The sequence below is a fragment of the Epargyreus clarus genome, unplaced genomic scaffold, assembly GCF_041222505.1.
Source record: "Epargyreus clarus isolate Ecla_fem2 unplaced genomic scaffold, WU_Ecla_fem_2.2 ptg000024l, whole genome shotgun sequence".
In the NCBI taxonomy this organism is placed as follows: Eukaryota; Metazoa; Arthropoda; class Insecta; order Lepidoptera; family Hesperiidae; genus Epargyreus; species Epargyreus clarus.
The window spans coordinates 12,852,725-12,878,150 of record NW_027332231.1 but is presented as its reverse complement, the minus strand read 5'-3'; the positions used below and the strand labels follow the sequence as shown (position 1 = coordinate 12,878,150).

Genomic DNA, 25,426 nt, shown 5'->3' with positions numbered 1-25,426 from the left:
AAATAAATTTATTTTTTTTTAAGAGAGAGAAATAATTAACTGTATTATACTTTATAATTAAGGTATAAAATTATATCGACATGAATACTCATTAATTTAGTAGTTCACTGACCTTATTCATGACGGTGGCATATCTGTAAGAAGAAAAAGGTAAATAAGATAATATTTAATTTATTAGAAAACAAAGAGGCAGCACTTAACACTGTTATTACACAGTTAAAGTGTGGTGGTTGTAGGTACCTCCGGGATTGAATGAAAATTTCTTCTACCTTCGAATAATGACAATAGTGTTAAGTGCTGCTGAATTCAGATTTAAAGGATGTAAGTAAGGATACATTTTATGATTTTAGACTAAAATTATCGCGGAATTGAGACATTTTATTATGTAACGGGTACTCACGATATGCGTTTTGTATTGCCGATATTTCGACCCAGTTGCATGGATAGTGGTCACGGCAATACAAAACGCATATCGTGAGTACCCGTTACATAATAAAAGGATACTTTTTTATTTAAAATCTTATAACTCAGTCTTCAGGAGGAGCAACGCACCTGTGCCCGACTTGAAAGAGGATTCTTATCTTATCTGGCGTTGATTATAGATGTCCATAGGCAGCAGTATCATTTATGTTGACCGGATGCTCGGATCATAAAAATACAACAAATGATGACGTCATACTTATATAGTGTCTCAAAGAAGCTCTTAACACTATTCAAATGTACCCGGTTACGGATGTAACGGTAACACTTAACAACATCTCAGCATTACAAAACTGAATTTCCTGAAAACTGAAAACGCGAGCCTCAAAGGCAAAGCCTTACTTGACCGACTTTCAAAATGGAGTGCGGCCTAAATCCGGGAAATGTAAACAATATCCCGGAATAAACGAGTGGACGTTTAAATTTGGTTACCGTGGAAATCGGGATAGTGGGAATTTAATATTAGCACGAGCTTTACAGAGTTGTTGAATGTGAATAATTTGACAATTAAATAACTTTAGTGGCAGAATCAATAAACTATATAACCGTAATATTATTATTGTTAAGTGCATTAAGTCTCTAAAGTGACGATCCGCGTGGTGGAGCGGTCACCATACAGGTCTAACGCGCAAAGGGTCCCGGGTTCGATCCCCGGCCAGACAGATATCTAAATGATGAATTTTGATTTCTGTTTCATGGTCTGGTCGTTTGTATATTTGTCTATTTGTGTATCCCTGGCACCCACGACACAGGAAATCCTAGTGTGGGGCTGTGACTTTTAATAAAAGTGTTAAAGTTTTTTTTTTATATTTGTAACAATTATTAGCAGTTGTTAGTACTTAATCCGGGAAATGTAAACAATATCCCGGAATAAACGAGTGAACGTTTAAATTTGGTTACCGTAGAAATCGGGATAGTTGGGAATTTGGCAAGCACTGGCATTTATGTCCCTGTAGTTCCGGGACCAGAATAGGGCTACGGTATCCCCTGCCTGTCGTAAGAGGCGACTAAAAGGGGGCTTCCGGGGTTGCGGACGGCACGAGTGGGAGCTCGAACCGCCCGGCCAGCAACCCCGGGATGGACGGCGGTATGTGTGGTCGCATACCGTCGTGTACACCAGATGGTGTGGTGAGTTTCAAGCTCACCTGGGCGGAGCCCGACGGGGCAACGCGCCAAGTGGACTCCGGTTGTGTTCCGTTGGAGATCCCGGAGTCCTCTACGCAGCGCCGAGGACGGCCACCGGGGGGGTTTTAGTGCGGTAAGAATCCCACATAAGCCACGGCATAGGGTAGCTTTTGAAGGTTTCCCCCTCGTCAACAAAAAAAAAAAAAAAGCACTGGCATTTAAAAACGAGTGCTAATATTAAATTTCCTTGTGCAAGATCTAAATAGTAGTCATTATAAAAATAAATCCGACTCCTTAAAAATGATTAACTGCAAAGGGAAGTAATGTTGCTGTTTGTGTTGTAGGCCATCCCAAATGGCATATGGGACATACATACAGAATATATACATACAAACTTATACACTTATACGCTACGAAAAACATTATCCTTCGCAATCAGGTAAAATTTGTTGTATACAAGAAATTTTAAATATGAATAATTTGATGTTTAGCCCACTGAAAGTCTAGTAGTCGTAACTCGGCCTGATAGGACTCAATCGAAAGGTCCGAGGTTCGAATTCCAGGTACAAATGTCTAATTTCTAAGGCACGTACGTATCAAAAAAAAAAATCAATTGCTTGCGAAGAAAAATGTGAGGAAACCTGCGTGCCTGAGTTTTATTATAAAGTTTAACGTTTGCAGTCAATCTACATACACATCTACCATCTTACTTGCAGTTATACTACAAAATCTTAACTTTGAAATTTCAACTTTTAAAATTTTAAATCTCTGTCGAGCAACAAAAAACTTGTACATTTAAAGCAGTTGAACTAAAAAAGTACCTATTTGACTCAATCATTAACACACTTCACCAATCCATTATCCAACTCAACGGCAACAGACACGCAAAAACTACATCCATTTTCAAAGGTGAATAACAAATGAAAACTCACATAAAATTTTCTCTCTGACTAAAAATCCTTTCATCACAGTTCTCATACGTAGTGTAAATCTCTGACGCTCTGTACCAACTTTTCGAAAAAAAAACATAGCCGCGACTCAATTATTAGAATCCTATTTGCATTTGCTGAAAAGCGCCCTCATCTGCTTATGTGACAAGACCATAGAACTACTAATGTATAGAAATGGCGGTTCATTTAATAATGTTTCATAGATTTATAACCACAGACTCTACCGTAGATGTCAAAAACCCATGAAAATATAAGTACACAACTTAGAAGTGCCATGGTAAAGAATTCATAAGTACTTTAAATGAAGTTACACACAAGTCCTCTAAGTCCTAATCGTTCATGGTGAGACTATGTTGGTCCTATACTCCGTTCCGTTTACTTTAGACTCGTAATAGACAGAAATCTTGAGTGCTACTACATATACTTACTACGTGTTTTGTTTCAATAGTTCTACCTTTAAACTTAGTGCTACCTCAAGTAGCTACGCATTGATGTACGATCTCTTGTACACCTCCAAACGTAGATATTTGAGACTTGTTGTAGATATCACAATGACCAACATTTTTATCTTCTCTTGGCTTATGGTGATCTACCAAAATACGAGGTGAGTATGCTTGGTGAGCAACCATGCTCCATCTTAATTCGGAACTTCTACATATTATACAAGATGTTGAGAAAACTTCGAGCTTCAGACAAACTAGCAGCGCCATCTCTTGACAAGCTGCAGAAAATTGCCATACTCTTTTCAATTTAAAATACGGAAGACATTTCTATTCCACACCAACTCTGTGGTCAAGCGCAAAGTAGATGTATGCAGTGCACTACGAGATAATTTGCATAGGACAGTTTATATGCACCGCATTCGCAAAGAACGCAAAGATGTAGATCGTATGGAAATGCCAGTGTACTACAGCTTGGACGTGACCGGAATAGTTGAGCAGGTAATTACCCAGTTTTAATGCACGTGCATGCATTGAATTAAACGTGTTCTGAAGATTACTGAATGTATGTCATTATTAACGGATTTTGCTGTTTCGTAATTAATTTACATGTGAATGCATGTGAATTTCGGACAAGTGTTTTTTGTTTTATGAAATTATAAATAAATTTAAATTAAAAAATAAATAATAGGCAAGTTATTTTCAAATATTCGCTTTATAGCTACACTGCACAGTGCTGGCAAGAGGCAGATAAGATTCCAGTCCTACCAAAGTTCGGTCATAAATGTGTTACCCTTGAAGACTAAGCTAGAATGCCCCAAATTATTAAGTGTATTTATCACACCCTTGAATCCGAACGTAACATTGCCTTTATTAGGCAGACATATGGTCGAACCACAAAGGGTTTTACCACCGTTAATATAAAATTTATGTACTTATGTATATTACTTTTAAAATGTTTTCATAATATTAAAAAACAAACCATCATAATCATCAGTTTCTAGAACAATTTTACTCTAGTGTAAAATAATAAAGCATTTTTCAAGTCTCGATTAATCATATTTTACGGCAAAACATATTAAAACTTGTACAATTTATGACAAGCAATTACTTTCAAATAAAAACTAATTGTACATCAGAAATTCCAACGCGTTTAAACTTTTATAAAGTTCAAATGAGTGTTATTTGTTAGAAAACATTTCGTTCGTTCTAGAATTAGATCTAATCGTGTTAGTACTGTTTTTGAAAAACATTAAACAGTTGCAATCAAATTGTTAATGTACGTTAAACCTCGTTACTTTATTTATAATTTGAACGAATTACTTTTACATTACAGCTTAGATAATTCTGATGTAGTAACTCTTTGTAGTTTAAACCGAAAAATAATCTAAGAAAAATTTCGTTTCAAACTTTGTCTTTGAAATTTCATTGAATGAAAATCAAGCAATCCCATTTGTACTCATTTCTTATGAAAAGGATGATTTTTCAAGGGAGTAAAATATACATAACTTGGTCTTGTCTCTAAGGGAGGTAACATATGAGCTAATACAAGATCGACAACCCTCGCTAACGACAAGTGGCATTGGTGCTTGTCGTCGAAAGTTGCCGACTGCGGCAGTGCGTTGCCGACTGCGGCAGTGCGTTGACGACTGCGGCAGTGCGTTGCCGACTGCGGCAGTGCGTTGCCAACTGTACGAGAATTCTCGTACAAATACGAGATTTGTGGTCTTTCGTACGAGGTACGAAAACACTTTCAATATCGTAAAAATTTGTACGAGATTTTGACATAAAGGAAGATAGTATTGAATTCACAAGGAATTAACGGAATTTTGAAGACAAATACGTATCCCAGTTTCAGTGTTTGGTCCTAGCGACCTTTTTTTCCCTGATATATCCACATTTCACAGATTGTTTGAACGGGTAGACCTTTTTTACCGTCTTTCCGGGAGTGTACGTTGTTTAAAAGGCAAAATACGAAATTTTATCTTTTTTGTACGAGAAAAAAATCTACAATTAGCAACCCTGGGACTGCCGCTGACTGTCGGCGATGGTCACCGGCGCGGGCTGTCACTCATATATTAGAGCAATAAAAAGTTTAGAATCTTCGAGAGATTTCCTGCCAAAACCATATGAACACCAAGTCGGTAACAATAAAATAAATCCAGCTTAACACACCGTTGGTGCAAGCATGTGGCAAAATTTACTGTTTTAATTTAAAATGCTGCGCCAAGAAAGTGGAATAAGCTTTAAAAACAAGAAAAATATGCTTTCAGCGGAATGTTAAAAATTCAAATGTTTTGAATTTGAAGTCTTATATTTTAATATCTTCATAACATTTTGATGACGAAAACCTAGATGCAAGTAATTAAATGTGTCCTAGTTCGCTAGTTAACTGTACGGAAGATGTAATTAATAATTGTAATTAGAGGGGACGGAAGGATTAATGAGAAAAGCTCTGGAGATAAGATTTTAAAAGTTCTGGATCATTTTGTAATTTGTCTTATTCTGGATCAGCCCAAAAGTATTGAAGTCGATTTAGGTCTAGGTTGATTCGGTGCCAATATTTACGTTTTAAAAATAGCGTGATCTAAGCAAAATGACTACTACAAAAATCAGAACCCTCTGTGGTTTAACCGTGATACCAATTTCTGCCTATTAACAGCAGTGATAACCGCTGTCATGGTCTGGTTGGATGGGTGTAGTAAGGGAGACATACTTTTCTTAGTTCTTACGGCGCATCTGTGCTCAACTTCAGGTGGGAATATTGTTTAGATATTCCCGTAACCCTTCTGGAACATACTTGACGTTGACGTGATATAACTTCCTATTTCCGGACAACATAATTTACGTTACGTCAATACGCCGCAAATAGACTCTACCTTTGATTTCGTATTGACTTGCTCACGAAGTTAGTGGGAGTTTAATCATTTTATTCAAGTATATTTTCGGTCTGTGTTCCAAAATTGAAATCCGAGTATTTTTCATAATTAGCGACGTATATTTTTTTTATTATAAAATTTGGAAGGTGGTAGTATCTTTTGTCTTTCGAAAAAAAAACAGTAGTGTTAAATGCTGCTGAGTTTTTGTTTGAAAGGTGTGGTAAAGCAGAGCTTTGAATGAGATGCAAAGCTTCTGTGCTCCACTTCAGGGTGAGCCTTAGTCTCATCTGAGGTTGACTACAGATGTCCATGGACAGAAGTTTCCGCTTACCGTTAGTCATTCTCGTCTGCTACTTTAATAAGTAAAAGCATCTATATAAATGTTTGTTGCCCTTATGTTTACGTAATACATACTTCCGTAACCTTTCGGGAATATACTTGGTGTTGATATGATATAACCTATTTCCAGACGACATAATTTTACATTACGTCAATACGTCCCAAATAGATTCTACCTTTGATTCCGTATTTACTTGCCCACGAAGTTAGTGAGAGTTTAATAATTTTATTCGGGTATATTTTTGGCCTGTATTCCAAAATTGAAATATTTATTACAATAAGGAATCTATAATGTTTTATTTAATTTTAAAAAATCGAACTACCTCCTTCAAATCTTTCGTCTTTCGAAAAAACAGTAGTGATTCCGTACGACATAATTTTATGTTACGTCAATACAACCCAAATAGATTCTACCTTTGATTTCGTATTTACTTGCTCACGAAGATTGTGGGAGTGTAATAATTTTATTCGAAGATATTTTTGGTCTAAATACTTTATGTTTATTATAATTATATATATTTTTAATTATAAAACTTGAAGATGGTAGACCTATGCTATTTCGAAATTGGTAACAACAGCAGTGTTACGGTTACGTGATAGATGTTCCCGTAACCCTTCGGAAATATACTTGACATTGACATGATATAACTTCCTATTTCCGGACGACATAATTTTATGTTACGTCAATACCACGCAAATAGATTCTACCTTCTATGAGGTATTTTAATATAGCTCTCAGACACAAAGCTTCTGTGGTCCATTTCAGGTTGGATCTCAGTCCCATCTGGGGTGACTACAGCTGTCCATGAGCGGAAGTGTCCTCTTACTGTTAAACGTTTCTCTTTTTGTTCTTATGTAGGTACTCGTAATACTTATTCCTGAATCCTCTGGGAATATATTTAACATGATATAGCTTCTTATTTCCGGACGACATAATGTTACGTCAATATGACACTAATAGAAATTACCTTTGATTTACTGATGTTATTAATATTTTTAAAAAGAGTAATTTTTTAGATGAATAAGTAGTATCATACTTAGAAATAATTCGAGCCAGTAATTTTAATATTAAATTTACTAAATCTATAATTTGCTTACTCTTATGATATTAAACCATAAAAACCTTTTAATAAAATGTCGATCTACCAGTTCAAAATTGTTAATTCTCGTTATCAATAATCTATCCAATTTTTACCAACCAAAGATCGAAATTTTACATCGTATACACAACTTTTATACACACAAATTGTTAATTATTGGTAACACATTAGACAGATTGATTATTGGTAACGGCCGTAAATCAATTTGTTATTATGTCAAGTTGCGCAATAATTTCTATGACTATCCGCATTAATATACAGAAATGCTATTGTTGATGTTGATGCAAGTAATCGTCTGTGATTACAGAGGGATAGACATATAGATACGTTTATCAGATAAAACGATTACATTAATCCAGTGTCCCAATATCTACTGTTTATACAACTAGCGACCCAAGTAATGCAAATAAATACAAAAATAGAAAGACAAATAGGAATTGAAAGGTAACCGGAGTAGAACCCTTTCTGGTTTGTCTCCGGCGGATCACCGCCACACCTATTTCTGCCTATCAACAGCAGTGTTAAACGCTGCTGTGTTCTAGTTTGAAGGAGGGTGTGGTAAGGGAGACATACGTTTCTGAGGCGTTCCAGCTTAGTCCTCAAGGGTAGCAGCGCATCTGTGGTCGACCTCGGGTAGAACTCTGATCTCATCTAGAGTTGAGTACAGATGTCCATGGGCCGCAGTAAACACTTACCATCAGGTGGACCGCATGATCGTTTGCTACTCTAATGATATAAAAAAAAACATAGCGACCAAATTCAATTTGTTCATCTATTCCAATTGGTTAGTCTCGAAAATGGCTATGCCGCTTTTAATGGGACTTTTCGGAAGCGAATGTCAAATGTTTGATGGCAAATATCATGAACTATTTACATTTCGATCTTTAACAGTTATTGACATTTGTATTTCTACTTTCGATAATTTAATTTTGGAAAAAGTTGCACCAAGTTTCCAAAATATTTTGGACTTCTGCGTAAAAGAAAAACTGCCCACGAAAGGTCGAAGCTAGGAGTCTTAAATAAACAAAGGCTGATTATATCTATTTCTTTTTAAAACCTTTCAAATGTTTTCGTTCAGTAATTGAGAATGAAGCCTCAAAATATCTTAGCTCAGATCTTGTTACAAGGCGAGTAAATTCTGTATAAATAAAGGGTAATGGAAAAGCTTAGTGGTGTAGATGCCATGGAAACACAAAGACGAATACACAAACACCAAGGCACAGCATCGAAATCATCGAATCATCGAAGTCTGTTTGACCAGGGATCAAATCAAATCAAAATTTTTTATTCAAAATAAGTTCTTTACAGAGCACTTTTTGAATGTCAAACTACCATCACTTCACAAGGTGTTTCGTTATGGAGAAGAACCGGCGAAAGAAACTCCATAACACACATCTTTTGAAAAAAATAGATTTTACAATGTTAAACTTAACCTAATGGTACATGTGGAGCTGGAACTACTTCAGACCACACCGTTTTGTCAGTCAAATAATCACTTAGTTTATAGTACGCTTTTTTACATAGCGTTTGTTTAACCAACCTGGAACCTGTGTTTTTTTATATTATTTCCTGTGGATGGTAACTGACTACTGCTTTCCATGGAATTCTGTTACAAACCCCTGATAAGATTAAAATCCCAGCAGAGGACGACAACAGATGCATTCCTACCATTGAGGACTAAGCTAGAAAGCCTAAGATAAGTATATCTCTCTTACCACGCCCTTCAAACCAGAACACAACAGCGCTTACCGCTGCTGTTATAAGCATAAATAGGTGTGGCGGTGGTGCCGCCGGAGTCGAACTATAGAGGGTTCTACCACCTCATGTCAGCCCCGGTATGGTGAACAATCCGTTACACGGGCCGTCCGCATTAAACAATAAACATTAATAATTAAATTTCTTAACTTAAGATCTCATATATAAAGTTCTCGTGTCACAATGTTTGTTACCGTACTCCTCCGAAATGGCTTTACCGATTTTCACCAAATTTTATATGCATATTCAGTAGGTCTGAGAATCGGCTACTATCTATTTTTCATACCCCTAAGTGATAAGGGTTGTTCACCCTTAAGATTTATTTTTTATTTATATGGCAACACAACGTTTGCCGGGTCAGCTAATTGTTCTATAAAATTTGTTTTAAACAAGAACAATATCTATAAACAAAACAAAGGAAGCAGAACATAAAGAAGCAATGATAAATAGGTACATGACTCGCATGTAGTCCCTGAGAACAATGGGCTAGTATTGTTATAATTTACTAGCATGGTTTCAGTTGAATACGGTTTATGTTGGTTAAATGTGTAGTGTTTTTTAGGGTTCCGTACCCAAAGGGTAAAATAATGAACCCTATTAGTAAGACTCCACTGCCTGTCTGTCTGCCCGTTTGTCCTTCTGCCACAGGGCTCTATCTCCTGAACCGTAATAGATAGACACTTGAAATTTTTACAAATTATATATAAAGGTCGATAGAACAAAAAATACTAAAAATAAAAATATAAAAAAGTAAAAAATAAATCACTATTCTTAAACGTTTTTCGCTTTATCTATTGAACCGTAATAGGTTCAACGACAGTACAAATTTTCACAATGTATTTACTTCAGTGGCTGCTATGATAAAATACTAAAAATAAAATAATATATAAAAATGTTGGTGGTACAGAACCATCCGTGTGCGAGTTTGACTTGCACTTGGCCAATTATTAATCTTTTATTACGAAAAAGCAAACGAGCATGCAGACCACCTGATGGTAAGTGGCTACTGCGTAAGGTTCATTCAACCAGATAAGATTAAAGTAGTAGATACCTTTTTGTTTTGTTTACGAGGGGGAAACCTTCAAAAGGTACCCGGTGCCGTGGGAGCGACACAGCGTTATGTGGGATCTTTACCGCACTAAAACCCCCCCGGTGGCCTTCCTCTACGTTGCCAAGAGGACTCCTTGATCTCCTACGGAACGCAACCGGAGTCCTCTGAACGCGTCGCCCCTTCGGGCTCCACCCAGGTAAGCTCCAGGACTCGCCACACCGTCTGGTGTTTACGACGGTATGCGACCACACACACCGCCGTCCTTCCCGGAGTTGCTTACCGGACGGCTCGACCTCCCAATCTTGCCGCCCGCAACCCCGGAAGCCCCCTTTTAGTCGCCTCTTACGACAGGCAGGGGATACCGTAGCCCTATTCTAGTCCCGGGACTACAGGGACAAAAGTAGTAGATACCTATGGTCGGCTATAGGTGCGTTGCTACCTTAGAGGAGTAAGTTGAAACGCCTTAGATAAGTATGTCTCTCTTATCTCTGTTACACCCTTAAAATCCGAACATAGCAGCACTTCAAACTGCTGTTACTAGCCAGACAAAGATGGATTTCGTGCCTTTCCCTTCGGTGGTCTGAAGTGGAAGTGGTTTCTACCACCTTGTTAGGACTAATACGCCACGTGGTTAACGCACATTTCAATAGATATTTTCTAGAAAATTTGTTAGACCCGTCCTTTTCTACGGATCCTGTAGAAAAATCAAGACGACATCCTATCTGATAAGAATGTCCTTGGAATATATTGTGTAGTGTAACCATATGTTAGTGAAACATACGGATAAGATGTAAGTGGTTTCCTACTGCTGAGAACAGGTCTCTCTTTATGATTAGAGACTGGGGCATACTATGCTGATCCCAGGTAGGAAGTAGTAGAAAATAGCTTACTTATAGCGAATGTTTTCATGCGTCTCGTATGGCCTTAGTTGTCGACTAAGGACATGTAAACATTGGTATTAATAAAAGTAAAAAAGAGGTTTTAGCATTGTTAACTTGCCTCTGATGTCAACTAATTGAGAAAATAATTATACATTTATTAAGAAGAACAAGAATTAATAAAATATGCATTAAGATTAAATATAAATATTTCGTGGTCAAAAAATACATGACACATTATATTTTTTTATTTATAAATGTTTTACACTGTTACATTAAATCAATCATTATGTGAAGTTGAATATATTTTTTACTTAAATTTATGCGACGGGATATAATTAAAATTAATCCACCAATACATTTTAATAATGAAACGCTTAATTTAAAAAACAGCGTATCATTAAGCAGATAGATCCCATTTGCGGACAATAGCAAGGAAGTCATTACGGCATTGTGCCCAAAAAAGTCTCGCCGCGCCCAAAAATCGTGGTCGCCTCACAAGATAAGCCCGTAACTTTTTACCTAGATGACAAATGACGGGATCGCTCCACCATTTGTCCTGTCCGTCCGTCTGGAAGATACCTTTATTGTTCGCGATTTTTCAAAACAAATTCCATACGATTCTATAACGTCGTGACAGTTAGGGAGTTTTAAATTTCACGCAGGAATATTTATACTTTGAATAAAATAATTAGGACTTTGATCAAATTACCATCTCCAAAATCCACTTACTATTTACAATAATAAACATTGATATAATACAAGAAACTAACGTGAGAAGTCACACTTCTTTGATGTAATCGTATCTTTTCAGACCAAACCTAAAAAAATCTGCTAAACTTGCAATTATAACTAGTCGACTTTATGGTGTCGATATTTTTCTGTCGGTTTTTGTAGAAACTCACTGTCATTCCATTATTTTCCCCCAAGCCGTAAAAGAAGTCATCATCATCATCAACCCATTATAGTCCCACTGCTGGGCACGGGTCTCCTCTCATAATGAGAAGGATTAGGCCGGAGTCCACCGCGCTGGCCAAGTGCGAATTGGTAGACTTCACATACTTTTGATATCATTGTTTTTTTTTAATCTCTCAGGCATAGGTTTCCTCTCCTCCTCAGGTCTTCTCTAAAAGATGTATGAATTCAATACACTTAAAAATAATCCTTTTTTCGACGGTCAGGAAAAATATTCGCAGGTAGAGTCGAGAACAGCTAGTACATAACGCAGCATATTTTCCTCATAGAAGATTGAGAAAAGCTGCTTACTTTTGCGACTTACGCCGATAGAAGGATTTTCCGTATGGAAAATATTGCTTAAACTTTATGCATGCACTAACTTCGGCTTAACTGTGGACTTGACGTTGTTTTAAGTCTCATATTATATTGTGTTTTATTATTTACCATATTCTGTATTTTTATATGTTTATAAAAATATATTAAGCTGAACGTAGAACCTGCTCCTTTTCGAAATTAGTTTGTCGTCGACCCATTACTGTCCCACTGCCGAGCACGGTCGCCTTTCAGAATGAGAAGAATAAGGCCGTAGTCCACCGTGCTGGCCAAGTGCGTATCGGTAGACCTCACATACCTTCGATTTTTTTTAACATTTCTCGCGTATAAAACATCATGAATACGCGATTCAAGCAAGTGATAATTTCTAAAACGCACATAACTTCGAAAAATCGGAGTTGCGTGCCTAGGATTTCAACCCCAGATCATTTGATTGAGAGCCGAGTTTCTTAACCACTAGGCCATCACTGCTTTTTGAAATCGATTAAAAACTAAAGAATTAGATATAAAAACGAAATCCCTAAACGCTTCAAAATATCTCTCATAATTAAGATGAATCCAACGCCTCATATGTTAAAATCCGTCAAGCCGTTTGAGCCGCGAGGTGTGCCAAAAAATAAGGTTTACAGTACCCTGACCATGAGTTTTTACGTTTTGACAAATATGACTGTTTTGATATTAGTTTACGTACTTGCCCATACAATTTCCAATCAGCGCCCCTAGCGGATTGTATCAGAACTATAGTGTCAGTAACGTAACATTAAATGTGTAAATTGACACAATGGCGCTTTATGTTTTGTCTCTCTTTTTTGCGAACATGTTATTGTTACGTTTACTCAGTCTACTGAAGCAAATGGAACAGAATATTGGATTGAGTAAACGTAACGTAATATTGTGGAATGTTTTGAAAACTCATAAGGGTACTGAATCTGGAAAAACATTACCCTCTGCAGTGTAGTAAAAAAATAGCTTTCAATTTATAATAAAATCCACGTTTGTATACTGTTATTAGTTTTTTCGTTATTCAATTATAATTGTAAATTCACTCGTACGCATAATTTTATTATGCATCGACTATCAAAAAATAATATTGTCAGTGGTCTTTGAGCCCTTCTTCCCCGTATCTATTCTGTGGCTATATTGTATTCCCATTCCATATATTCCTTCCGCATAACTGGCTTTGTGTGATTGATTCCTTAGATTTCGTCTTTCTGCTTCATTGGGCGAGTCGGGATGTTGCTTATTTCTCGTACACATATATTTTTCTGTTGTGTATCTCGTTTAATTCCCTAACGTGGGAGTTTGGCTTAACAAGGCATATGTTTTCAAAAATTCCAAAAAAAGGGTAAGAAGGCGACGTACATAATCATTCTCATATCAGTTGACCTACACACACTTGTAATCCTATCCAAAATATAGTCGTCGTCAACCCATTACTGGTTCACTGCTGGTTACGGTTCGCTCTTAGAGAGAACGGATTTAGGCCATAGTCCACCGCGCTGACCAAATGCAGATCGGTGGACTTCACACACACCCATGGGAACTTTTTTTAGAACTCAGACGTTCAGGTCTCACGATGTTTTCCTTCACCGTTTAAGCAAGTGATAATAAATTTCTCATAACTGAGTAATCCACTCAAATCCACTGGCAGTAAATACCATAATCCTATGTCAGATTGATTTCACATGCCAAAAAGCGACATCAATTCAGCGGATCCAAGCCATAGATAGCCCATTATAAAAACCAAAACATGAATATTCAATAGACAACGAAACCCGCCCCATCATTAAAACGGAAACGATACAACACTAATTAGTTGATAAATGAATTTGCATTAAGCAACATCTGCTTTGGATCGACAGCTATCATTAAGCTTCAACAAATTAAATCACGCGTCTGCTCAGCTTATAAACGAGACCATCTGTTTCATTTTTAGCATTGTATCAGCTATTTGTGGTCAATTGATTAATAACTTTCAAAGAGATATATAATTGCTTGGAAAATTGTTATGCATTTGAATTAAAATCAAATTAGTAGCACTACAATTATATTGAAACTTGTTTAACTTTGGTGATCTCGACGCTTTCTACATTCACAGCTCCACACTAGGATTCCCTGTATCGTGGGTCCTATGGACACACACACAGACAAATACACAAACACCCAGTCCCAGAAACAGAAACCTAAATTCACCATTCAGATGTCTGTCTAGCCGGGGATCGAATCAAGAACCCTCTGCTCGTCAGACCGGTATGGTGACCGCTCCGCCACGCAGGTCGTCTAATATTCAAATAATGAACAACTAAACCCGCCCCATCATTAAAACGGAAACGATACAACACTAATTTGGTTGATAAATGAATTTGCATTAAGCAACATCTGCTTTTGATCGACAGCTATCATTAGCCTGCAACAAATTATATCACACGTCTGCTCAGTTTTCAAACGAAACCGGCTGTTTCGTTGTTAGCATTGAATCAGCTATTTGTGGTCAATTGATTAATAACTTTCAAAGAGATATATAATTGCGTGCAAATTATCGCCAATGCATTTGAAATTAAATTAGTACCATCAATAGTAAAATCCAACATCTATTTCTGGCTAATAACAGCGCTGCTGTGTTCTGGTTTGAAGGATGTAGTAAAGGAGACATACTTTTGCGAGGCGTTCCAGCTTAGTCCTCAGGGGTAGCGGCGCATCTGTGGCCGACCTCAGGTAGAAATATCTAATCCTATGTGGGGTTGATTACAGATGTCCATGGGTAGCCACTTACCATCAGGTGGACTGCATGCTCGTCTGCTACTCCTATATTATAAAAAAAATTAAATAGTGCCAATTTATAAACATTAAGACAAACTTTCTGAATAATTTGCTTCGTATGCTTGAAACGGCAAAGTCGTATAATTATTAAGAGATTTCCTCCGAAATCTAGACCCAACCAATTACTAAGTTCTGGGGGTGGTCCTCGTTTCTTATTTAACTTAGAAAGAGTTTGGTAACTTGTTTGATGGACGAACTTGATGGTTATGCGCATTTTAATTATTAGTCTGGAGAATTTCGGGAATCTGGTTACGACGAATTAGTAGTCGTACGAAGTCTATAAAAGTAGATTAAAATACGAGTGTAATGGAAATTTTTGGATTTCGCAAAAATATTTTGTATCAATTTATATAGAACACGATCATGCAGTCGATCTGATGGTAAATTCTAATAATGGATGCGATCAACTCCAAGAGGAATATATATACCCTTGAAATAAACTAAATAAATGAAGGTGGTAGAACCCTTTGTGGTTCGACTCCGGCGGCACCACCGCCACACCTATTTAAACCTAATAACAGCAGTGTTAAGCGCTGCTGTGTTCCGGTTTGAAGGGTGTGGTATAAGGGAGACAGACTTTTCCGAGGCGTTCCAGCTTAGTCCACAGGGGTAGCGGCGCATCTGTGGCCGACCTCAGGTAGGAATATCTAATCCTATCTGGGGTTGATTACAGATGTCCATGGGCGGCAGTAGCCACTTACCATCAGGTGGACTGCATGCTCGTCTGCTACTTTATATTATAAAAAAAAAAATACAAAAATATTCGTACCAACTAATCAACCATAATAAGAATTAAAAATGTTTATGTATTTACTACTATACTAGGCTGCCATAATAACAAAACGACTTTTAGTTGAACTTTGCCAATTATTCATGTACGAGAAGATAATTATTAAAAACAACTAAGCTTCTTTTGAAGGAACTTCTTTTTAAGGAACTTTCTTTTTCTATCCTTCTATTCTTTTGTTTTTTTTTCTACATATACGTTCTTCTTCTTTTAATTATCTTATATATTAAATGTATTGTGCGCCGCCTTTATATTTTCTGCACATCCTTAAGGTTGACTGGTAGAAAATGCTACTTAGCATTAAGTCCGCCTATTGTACCACTTGTTTTTATTGGTCAATAAAGTGTAATAAAAAAAAAAAAAAAACTTTAGAAAATGACACTATCAACAACGTGCTACGGATAATTCAAAAACAAATTGTACAAAACAAAACTCATTGTTTAAGAAAATCTTAAATTTTACTTCAACTTTTTCATTCACAATTATATTTAGATTGTTATTTTGAGGGTTAGCCCTTGCAATAATTACTTGTCTTATTAAACTTGGAATGAGTTAAAGAGTTTGAACTAAAAAGTTTCGAGGGTTAAAGTTCGAGCGATTATGTACGCAGCTTAATTATTAGTCTTCAGTGGTTTTGAGTTAAAATTCTAAGTCAAATTTGCTTAGGGTTATTAAATAAGTTAATATTTACCTGATTAAGAAAATTATAATGAGAAACGCTGGTGAATAGAGTAATGACGTCTCAAAATTAGCAGGGTGAAGTCAAATGACCCGCAGTTGACATAACGTTGCAGGTTCGATTCCCGGCCATACACTACTCTACTTTCACGAAAGTGCAAGAAAAAACTCAGTGTGAAGCATTTCTTGCATTTTGCTTTTGGAAATAAATATTGCGGTAGCAGTACCTCCCTAGTGAAATCACTACTGATTTTACTACCTTTCTTTTAGCTAGGAGGTTTGGTGTAAGTTACAGGTACGTCAAGGTTTGCCATACATCACCCCGCGGGTTTATACTTCACCTAGCATACAGATCAAATAACTAGAAACGTGAAAACGTAATTTTTTCCTAGAATGTGCTTAGAAATAAATATCGCCGATTTGTACCCGTCTTGTACCTATTTAGATACACGTGTGAGTGCCACAAGTACTCGCTAAAACGGTTAAAGAATAAGCGACCTCTCCGCCTGAAGTATTACGTATGTTAAAATATATTATTATATGTTCACGTAACCCATGCAGCCCACATGATACGGAGTGCCGCCCACGAATATCTATAATTAATTTCATACAGGATAGGAGATTTCCTAAAGTTAAATACAGATGCCCTCACTCATTTGATTAATTTTAGGTAGAAAACCTTTAAAATATGGTAGAGTTAGTATGATTCAACTGAGCAGGTATCACCACCACATCCATTTCTAAGCAGCTTGGAGTGTGAAGTGTAGCAGTTGTGTGTTTTGATGGGAGGGTGTGGATGCCAGCTGAATTGTGTGTTACTAGGGTTCTTAATCTTAGCTGTGATCGGCTTTAAGTAGAACCGTTTTTTATATGGAGTCAGTCACAAATGCCGTTGGCCGGTAGCGACCACTTATCATCCGGTGGACTGGAAGCTTGCTTGCTACTCCAATTTTATAAAAATAAACCTGATGACTGAGATAAAACTAGAAAACATGAGCCTGGATTTCACAGCCTTCAAACCAGAGGACAGTCGCTCTACTGTTGCTAAAGAAACAAGTGTGATGGTGCGCAGTCACATTATCGTAGGCAAGCAGCAAAGTACTAACTCGACATTTTTTTTTACTTTTAATGTACAATGTACAAAAAAGAAAAGCCAGGAATCAGGCAACTCAAAATCCACTTCACGAAAATGGTACACTGTCAACGATCAAACAATCGACAAATAATACTAACGTTGAGGTATTTTAAAAAATTCAAATTTATCATCAAACATTCTGTGTCAATATTCAGCAAAAGGGCAATCAATAAAGGGCAGCCCATTCAACGATGTTTAAAATGAAAATGCCCATTGCTCGTGAGGTTTTAATACCAGCGATCATAGATAGGCTTTCAAATGTTACACATTTAGAAAGTTTTATTTAAAGCCAAAAAGTGATTGAAAGCTGTAAATTAAAGTTTTTATCCTAGGGGCAGTTACAATTATTAAACAGGGGTGATGACAGCTACCACCGAACTTTGGATATCAAAGGGTACATGCAATTTGAAATTTTACTCTGTGCATAATGTTACAAAGTGCATCATGTATTAATTGCTAGCTTCAGGCTATGTAACTTGATACTAATCGGGAACTGATAACCGACGAGTAAGTATCGATTAATCCTACCTAACTAATTACTTTTCCGAGAAGTTATTTTTCATTTCCTAATTAATCTGTTTTTCGAAGTAGATGAGATTAAAATTATTTACGTAAAATTATTTCCATGTAATATTACGACTTAAAGCATTTCATAATATATTCTGCTTATTTTAATTGTTAAGTTATTTCAAAAAAGATCGCAGGGTTAAAGTCTTTTTAGTGTTTCCATCAAACTATACAAAAGTCGCAAACAACACAATTTCTTGAATTTCTTTAATAATATAACCAGTTCAATTTACACACTAATGACAAACTATATACTACTAAAAATGGACTATCTTAACGTCCTTCAAACTAATGAATAACTCCGAAGTATGCAAATTGAGATAGTATTCTGAAATAAATAGGTCTTTAATTAAAGGACAAACATAGCCAAGCCATCACCACTTTATTCGTCAAAGTAACAAATAGCTATGAAAAAGACATTCCACTAGACCTAGTTCCACTGAAATGGCCACAAAACACCTGTTCAATTGTTCTGTTTGAAGGACAAGCCAGTGAGCAATACAATACAATAGCTACCATTTGAGTTATGGAAGACAAAGGAGCGGCTAATGACTTTGCGACCATGAGTCGATGATCTGTATCAAGTTTGGTTGCATTTAGGACAATGGTATTTACCTTATTGTATGTGATATTGGTGCGAGAGTGGTCTAATTCACGGTGAAAACGTAGTAAGCTAGTGCTCTAATGATTCGCGGCTTCGTTCATAATTTTCCAAAAATGCAAATCCTAACGTTAACAATAACCTGAGTAATGCTGGAGTAGAATTTAATAGTTTTTTTCTCTCATAGATGCCATAAAAGACGATAAAAGTACAAAAGATAAAACAATATGTATTTTAAGTTGTGATTACGTCTGCTCCCTTTTTAGGCATATGATTAGTAGTGGAGTTGTAAGGGAATTTTTTGCAGTTTCATTTAAATACTAAGACGATTTCCATAATTTTACAAAAGAAATGGTTACTCTCTGTATAATTAGACCAATGCAAAGTTAGTACGCTATCTTATTCCCCTTTCATGCTTACTTATTTCTCAATGTTAAAATTTACTCCTGTTATCGCTAGTAATATTATAAATGTAGGTTTAACTCAGATGTTAATAGGATCATAAATGTAGTCTTAGTAAAACTTCTCTATTATGTTGGGTTTTTTGATAGCATACTCGTAAAATTGAGTAAGGGATATAACACTAGAATGTCATAAAGAAAATAATGAGTGATGAAATAAAACGAAGCGTTATGTCAGTCTATTATTTACAAAACTCTTTATAAAATGTTTCATTTTGTCATTTATAAGTATAAACTAATACAGCAAAAAATAAAAAAAATACGAATATTTGTACGTAATACGAGTAACTTTTCTATATCTTTTAGACATAAAAATAATATTTTACTTAAAATATAATTTAATTTTGTTTCAGTTCTAAATGAAGATACGATACTCGAAAAAACTTTATAAACAATTCAATTAAATATAGTACTGTGTTCTTTTTTTATTTGAAATCATTACGTTTTTAATCAAATTTGTTGTAATATAATGAAAAATTTCTTTCATCTTAATACAAAATGAAATAAAGTTTATATTCCCAAATATTTCAAGAAAAAATATCCAATTAAGTGAATTGAAGTGAAGTGAGTGTGAAATATTAAATTAAATTTTTAAATTTAAAACTACATTATACCGTTTTTGACTAACAAAGCTTTTAAGTAGTCTCATTCGGCGTTTTCAAAGTATCTTTGTTCAAATTATTTCCATATTTTGAACAATCAAAGTAAAAGTTCTTAAAAAAATATGTTCATAATTTTCAAGACTCAATGAATAAGGAATTTTGTTTATAAAAGCAATCATCTCATGTTGAAAATTCGATAATTTTCGCAGATACAGCCCAAAACGTAGTAAAGGTTAATTTTATGAAAATTTTACACGATAAACCTACTTTCCATTTAGTCCGACGATGTAACAATGAAACCTTGCCACATTTCATACGAGCCCGCTAAAATACATCGTATCTCGAAATATGAAAGTCATTGTCAGAACAAAAAGCGTACACCATGTATAATCTTCAATTTTAATTCACCCGCGCTTCGGAAGCGGGCACTTTGATGAGTCGGCCATTTTGTTGTCCGCCATTTTGAAGTGCGGAAGTACGTAATGGCGTCTCAGACCTTTGTCTGTTTTAGTTGCGGGTTTATGCGACCATGTTAATGGCTTGAGACGTCGTAAATGTTGTAGGAGTGGGAGTTTGCGTCGTGTATGGTTCAGCTGCGATAGTAAATGTAAATTTATTTCTCTAAAAGGAGTTATTGCGAGGTAAATCTTCATCTGTTGTATCTCGTAGCCGAAGGTAGCAAGAATTGAGTGTTGTTTCGAATAAATGGTTTTGTCAAGCCTATATTGTATATCTATGGCTAATAATAAAAATTGTATCCACATACAATTTTTATCTGCGATCGAGTCGTTCACGATTATTATAAATAATGTATATTTTTCCATTTAAGTTATAGTACATATTTCTTAACTAATTACCATTTAATATGCCATAAAAACTACCACGCCAGAGTAAAAATGCACACATTACCTCCTAGAATACGATGAATCACATCATATCTCTTCTAAGTACCTATTTATACCTTTATGTGTATTCCTGACCACGTCACAGCTGAGCATTCGATGAAGTGGCAACCCTAAAAATAGTGCCCTCACAAAGAATAAGTAAGCGGTAAAAAGTAATGCGACTGTAGTAAAGAGCATGTCGATATGTATTCAACACATGCGTACAGATTTTCATACTGGGAAATTTTGAGCAAATTTCCAAATAATAAGCACAAAATGGGAACTTTCGCGTCGCTATGGCAGCGCTGCTTCAAAGTTTGCCAAATTTTGACTGTAAGCCACTTTTTGAGGAGGAAAAATGAATTTGGTTTTTATATAAAAGAAGCTAACAGATATTCTTCCGTTGCTAACGGTTGAACTTTTTGTGGTGGTACCACACTTCCAGTGCGCTCTCATCTGCTTTATGTACCTCGTGCTTAAGATTACTTTATACTCGTAGTTAATACGTATTTGTTTCCAAAGTTTCGGACACTTACTTCTCCGGTGAATTTACGAAAACTTGATGATGAATGAAATATTAATTTCGTTAATTCTTCATCAAGTCTTAATAGTCGTTTTATAATTCTAAGTTTCACTTAATTTAATCCCCAAAGTAGATTGTGATAGTTGTTCCATGGAATAGTAAGGTCAACTTTTTTACGACAGTAAAATTAAATTTGTGAACGTTCACAAATTTCGTTAAAATATACATAATTATAGAATTCTCCTAATTTGAAGGGGAATATCCATAGTAGCGCTCTTGGTTTAAAAGGTACAATAAGGTAGATGAACATACAATTGACCTAAAGATAGCAGTGAAATTTTACTTTAGGCCGATCACAGACGCGTCTAGATCTAAAGACTATCTTGGAATGTCTCTACCATACAACAACCCTCAAATCATTAACTATCGTTACAATAGGACGGAAATAGGTGTGACACAGAAATATTGCATGGCATAAAGCAGAAATAGGTGTGACATTTGTGCTTCAAGCGAGCTCTATACGTTATCTTAATCCAGTTTTTGAAAGGCGGCCTAATTATCTCGTTCTGAAAATTCCCTTTCAATGCGGCTCGCTAACCTTAATCCTTTGATAAGATCTCGCCCTTTCCTTTGAACTAGAACTAGAGCCTGTATTAGCAATATAGCGGTATGATTAAGTAAATAAGCTAATGTCATCAAATCTGGAGAAGTCTTTTATTTTTATTTTTGGTTTGAATATATTTTTATGAGCTGCGGTCGACTGTTCGTGAAAACCGGTTTAAACTTAAAAAAAACATGAGTAGTGTCTGAAGGTGAATAAAAGCCTTGTTACTTCTGAGGACTTAATTGTTACTCCTCGTATTAATTATAACCAATTAAAAACCCATTGGATTCATGAACAGGAAGCCAGAATTACTAGCATGGGTAGTAAACAAATACCGAAACACAACGTAGAAATTTAATGCATAGCAAATTTGCATGTTCATCAGTGCGTCAAATCTTGATATGCCCTTCAAACTAAAACATTGAATTTGTAAAAAAAAAAACATTTTTGTTGCAACAAGTGTTCTTACAAGTCTACCTCAAGATTTAAAAAAAAAAATACGATTTTTGTTTTTAAAAACAATTTCCGTCCTTCGTTGTGAAGCTTCGAATGGATCAAAGGCTCTTTTGATCTGGAACTTGTTATTTCAAACTCAACACGAACTATTCGTTTATCTGTAACCCAAATACAATTCGTTACTGAAAATAATACGAATATTTAAACACATTGTTATTTCTGACAACAGCCGATGTAATTCATTTTCTTGTTGTATAACAAGTAGTCCACCTGGTGAATATTCTAATGGATATTTGTAACCTACTTCATATAGGATTTAAAAACCTACCTACCTTGGATCAGCAAGAGTTGTATTATCCCTGCTAACGACTATATTTGAACGCCTCCTGTAGGTGTCATTGTTATCTTCTGAAATGTAGGTTGTAGTCCTACAATTCAGAAGGTAGTAAACACGGCTGAGTTAAAACAGAAGTATTACTAAGTACCACCAAGTATGTAGTATAACACTATTCCTGTTACTAAACGATATGAAGGTATTTAACCTTATAATTAAGAACCCTACAATATCTTAGGGCAATTGCAAACAAGATCAATTCCAACCAAAAGTAAAAACCAGTATAAACATTCTGTTTAAAATAGGAACGAAAAATATTTCTAAAACTAACCAAAATATACTTAATATGTAAGAGCTTTTAATAAACGATTCCATTTAGTCAGAATTTGTGCACTCAAATTTATCACGGCTATACCCTTTAAACTCGCCACTATAAGGTATTTTTTATTAAAAGCGATGTGACCGATTTGAAATATTCCGAACCAAAACGTAAATCCATTTAACGTTACAATGTATCGTTTAAAATTTTAAATTCCGTCCAAAATCAACAATGAATAGAATTTAATCACCACAGAAAATTTGCAACAACCTCAGCTGATCATACAAAATCAACCCTTAAAGTTCGGGGAAAATAAACAAACATCCTTAACCCTATTAACATTCAAGTCCTCGGAATAAGCAGATCCTAACTTGGTAATGCCGTTGCGAAAAATTCCCAAAGTAATTTGGCAAAGTTTGATTGGAGTTACCGAAAGGAAAGGGATCTTGTAAATACGGTTCGGTGTTTATTCCTAGTGTTTTACCAACCATTTCGCAGGTGTTTCACAAGGAACTCATTTGGGGACGATGGTTTTTCACATACACGTAATACATACTAAAAGATATCAGTTTGCAATGGAAGTCTTATATAAAGCCTTTAGACATTTATGAATCTAATTTGGATAAGAATTCTATTTTTCCGTATGAACGTAGGTTCATACGGAAAAATAGAATTCTTATCCAATCTAGAATATACCAGAAAGAAATACAAATGTAATCTAGAATATACCAGAAAGAAATACAAATATTCACGTCTTGAAGCTTTCCGTGTTATATAATTACGGCGGTACTACTATCATGCCAATTGAGTACGTGATCTAGATTTTTAGATAACATCAAGGGAAAGACGTGGAATTTACACGTGGCACTTACACGTGGCATACCAAATTCGTCCTCAGGGATATGAATTTGTCTGTGACCGACATGAATTGGGGTTAATTAAATGTCCATGGAAGTTAGTGACAACATCATAATCATAACAACTCTGTATTCGAAACAAAATAAACAAATAATTACTGTCAACAAATTTCGCCATGATGTAATCGTAAATAATATTATTCTGCAATTTTACTACATTCCATAAGTTGAAAAGCATAACCATCCAAGCATGACCTCAGCACCTCCGTATTCTGTGAATGGCTTTCCTTGGGTTTGGTTTGACTCTATTTCTATGAATATTATCTTGTTTTCTGTTTCTAAGATACAAGAGTCCTCGCTAATTAGTATACAGGTCCTCAGCGAAGAACAAAAGAATGAGACGTTACCAAAAAAATGAAGTGTAACGAACCGCAATGAAAAGGAATCTTCAGAACAAGATAATTAGGTCGTCTCTCAAAAACTGAATTTGTGTTTTATGCTCAGAACTGGTTTGACTCAAAAATCCGAATATCTTCAAAGCAACGCTGTCGCAACGCGAAAATTCCATTCTGAGTTTATTATAGCATGGAAATTTGCATAAAATTCTTTAGGACATAAATCCGTTCGTATTCCCGTATACATATTGCCACTTGCTCTTTACTGCGAGTGACATATTTTTTACGGTCTCGCTAGCAAAGAACTTTATATTTTTTTATCGTTACATCAACATCATTGTAATTATCACCATCAAAGTGGCCACTGACAAACACACATTGGCCTGAATTACCTCTTATATTAAAAAAGATTAAAACCATAATTCAATCAGAGGTAACTATTATCACATTAATCATGAGGGAAAGTGCCCATTATATTGTTAATTCTTTATGTATTATATATTTTACCAAAAGTTTACTTAGGTGAAGTATAATCTAAATCCTTCTCATTCTGGTCGGATTTGCTCTACGAGCCTAACAATAGGTTAATGGATGATGATGATTTTATAAGAATCGACCAGAGTGTTGAAATGTAAGCGAAAATAAATATCTAAGTCATTATGGATGCGGCAATCGTTCGCATCAACCGACTACACAGGGGAAATCTATTTGACTACCTTTGCGTAAATTTATGGAGAAAATGCTTAACTGGTAACCCTAATCGAATCACAAGCCCACATGATTTGCGTTTTCTATTAATTTGCAGCTTTTTTTGATTTTCTTTGAAAATGTGTTAGTGGGTGTGAAACCTAAAGTGGCCACGCTTAGGCAAAAAAAAAACACAGGTCATTCCTTATCCAGCTTATCGTCATCTAGAAAACATAGCGGGCGTTCACTGTAGGCAGAATCAGAGGGCACTGTTCGCCAGGCGCCAAATGATATCGAGTCGATAACATTTTCAAGATCTGCTGATGCAATATAACACTAAATGATCAATAAAAAAATAACATCATCAAAACTCAGATTATTTTTATTTCAACGAAATCCTTTTATTACGAACCAATCAAATAGAATCCA

General features: G+C 35.6%; 1 protein-coding gene across 3 annotated transcripts in view; it reads right to left on the bottom strand.

Moving 5' to 3' along the window:
* LOC140752099 (zwei Ig domain protein zig-8-like) overlaps positions 1-25,426 on the bottom strand; it is a 265,041-nt gene that overhangs the window by 150,965 nt on the left and 88,650 nt on the right. For all 3 annotated transcript variants that reach the window (XM_073086268.1, XM_073086267.1, XM_073086269.1), the window contains one exon: positions 113-134. The gene's annotated coding sequence lies outside the window, so the exon portion shown is untranslated. The remainder of the gene's footprint in view (positions 1-112; positions 135-25,426) is intronic.